The sequence below is a fragment of the Dendrobium catenatum genome, unplaced genomic scaffold (genome assembly GCF_001605985.2).
Source record: "Dendrobium catenatum unplaced genomic scaffold, ASM160598v2 original_scaffold_128583, whole genome shotgun sequence".
Lineage (NCBI taxonomy): Eukaryota > Viridiplantae > Streptophyta > Magnoliopsida > Asparagales > Orchidaceae > Dendrobium > Dendrobium catenatum.
Window position 1 is genome coordinate 1 of NW_021447018.1, and position 2900 is coordinate 2900.

General features: G+C 30.9%; 1 long non-coding RNA gene across 1 annotated transcript; it reads right to left on the reverse strand.

Annotated features, from left to right (window-relative positions):
* LOC114578717 lies at positions 1-2846 on the reverse strand. Its single transcript, XR_003699686.1, has 5 exons — positions 1630-2846; positions 1104-1328; positions 901-969; positions 148-323; positions 1-71 (listed from the first exon to the last, which is right to left on the reverse strand). It is a non-coding gene; the product is annotated as an uncharacterized LOC114578717 (long non-coding RNA).
* Between the last annotated feature and the right edge of the window lie 54 nt (positions 2847-2900).

Consider the following 2900-nt stretch of genomic DNA (forward strand, 5'->3'; position numbering starts at 1 on the left):
CAACTCCAAGCCTAAAAGCTGAGCCATTGTTTTGCGATGATTCCGATCCCAGTCCCAAGGGACGTTGGTTCCTTAAATGAAAAATGAAACTCAAGACTAATATTCTTCAACACAAAATAGGTGTTTTCATATGTACTGTAAACTTACCATTGCATGTAGATTGGTTGGTGAGTAAAGTAAGAATGCTGCTAGCTGTGTAGCCATCATAGGAACAGATAGAAGTCTCACAAGCTGAAACAGATGTGTTGCCAAGTGACAGGATCCCACATTTAGCTACAGGGCATGAGTACTTACTTATTCCCTGGGTGGGATGACAGTCCAACCTAGTAAGATGTTTAATATTTTTGAAATAAGAGTTCAGCGATGATATGAATAAAGGTAAGTGTAGTATCCCAATAAAGGTAAGTGTACAATGGAATACTAACTGCCATGTGGTGGAGCTGCAAAAGTCTCATACTTTCATTATTAATAATGAGTGAATTGAAAGATAAAATGCTAAATAAAAATTTCCTTATTTGGGGTTTGTGAAATGAAAATTAACTGTGGTAAATATTCGAGTCGCTAAATGCTATTTAATAGGGAATTAGAAGACTATAATTTTACAGTTCTAAGACTTCCAAATGAATCAAACTTTGATAGTTGGTATAATATACGTATCTATGAAACAACTCCCTTTCACGCAGTTTGTTTCTATAAAGTTTAGTAGTTGCTTCATACTATTATTTAAAAGTGTGATTCCTTAGCAATTTGTATATTTCTCTTATAATACCCCCACACCCAACACGCACAAAAAAAGGGAAAAAAAAAATCAATGAACCTAAAACATTTAAGTTGTAACACTTAGCTCAAAAGTATAATGTAATGGGGATGATAGATAATTTAGAAGACTTTCAGCCAAACCTTGTCATTTCCTCCAAGGGAGCGGGTCAAAGATCATATATAGCTATTACATCTGTAGTGGAAATGAATCTATACAGACAACACTCACATATCAGGCTTCCGATAAAATAATGAAAAATGAGATTAATATGTTGAATTTTAAACATATAAATTACATCAATGAATATAAAGACTTGGCAAAGAATATTTGGCATTTTACGTACAATAGTACATCAATCACATATGGCTTAGGACTTTCTCCTTTATGTGGAAGAAAACACAAAGAGGCATCAGAAATAAAGGATGATTTTGTAAACTGAAAAGCAGTGTTCTTTAGAACCTATGTGCAGGAGCCAGCAACTGAACTCTTAGTAACATTGTAAAAGTTGACCAATAGTTTCTTCTCATAATCGCACTCCCTTCTATCCAAATACTGAAATTTAAATGACCTAAAAGAAATAAATTATAATGTTTGAGGGAATCCCGAAATGGAAATAAACAACAAGCACCCATTATGACATGGGAAAAATAGGAATAAAAAATTATTTTAGTTGGTAATGGGTAAGAAGGATATTAAATGAATCATACACAGCATTTCTCACAAAAAAAGTAATATTTTCAAGAAAGCTTTAACTATTGACTCGAAGAGCTTGAACATGGGATGGTGGATATCCATATACATCATAAAGAGTAGACAGTGGTTGCGAAAATTGCACTGACATGACAAGAAAAGGTTTAGGATATTCTTACAGAAATTGCTCCTTTGGGCTCTAACGTGAGGAATGTTGTTGGATGTTCAGATGTACCTGTGCAGTCTATGAATGCTGTGAGAAAGATTAACGCCAATTTTATGGTAGACAAAAAGTGGTTCTTTACTATATAGGAACTATCTTACCAAGATAAAAAACACGCCTAAAGTCCTTTAATAAAGCCTAAAACCTTCTCATCAAAATCAAAGCCAGGATTCCAAACGAGCGATCCATTTCGAAAAACACAACCATTTTATGTAATTTATATGAAGAAAAGTATAAATAATAATCAGAAATGCATACATAAATATGATTCATAGAATTAATTGAATGCCAAGTCAATGGAAAAGGTAAGAGAAAAGGAAATGAAAAATTAAGTCAATGGAAATTAGTCAGATAGTGAGAATAGATGTTTAAATAATCTTCTAAAAAAAGAATTTATAGGGAAAGAAACAAATTCAAAGAAGGCTGTCTCAAAATGGTTCCTGGGATATAATAAGCGTAACTCTAAAGAAGAATAATAAAAGAAAAATTAAAGCGAATTAAGTTTGAACTTAAGATATTTATAAGATTATACTACGAGCCTATAAACAATAGAGCCTACAAAAAAATTTTGAAATTTCTAAGTTCTTAACAAAAAAACTTCTAAGTACCGTGCAACAAAATAAGCATTATATAGTAAGTAATGCATTAGCATTTGAAAGATCTTTTTAACTAATTTTTAAAAAAATTGAATTTATTAACTAAATAGAGAAGAGAGACTCAACATGTAGGTACCATGAAGGAAAACATGCTATTGTAAGCATACAGTTGCATATTACAATTATATTATGTTTAAGATAAGCATATTGTTATGTACTTGTAATAAAAAAAATTTAATTGACTAAACGCATAAGCAGTCGAAGTGACAAATTAGTTTAGTAGGAGTTACAACATATGGCAAGTATATGAAAAAGTTAATTGTTTAAAAAAAATATATGTAACATAATGTTCAAATATAACGAATGCATCAACTCTTAAAGCTGCAATAACCTGCTTTAAAGATAAATAAAAAAAAATATAGATAGATAGAGAGAGAGAGAGAGGGAGAAATAAGAAATGCATATCTAGAGTTTCAAAAGAAAATATAGAAATATCCTTGTTGTCATTTAAGAAATTCAATCAAGTCTGAATCAATTGCATCATAATTTATTAAAATAATGATGGAGCAAATAAGTATGTATTGGAAAAAAGTCCAAGTTATTAATTACGACATTTACATATACAATTACG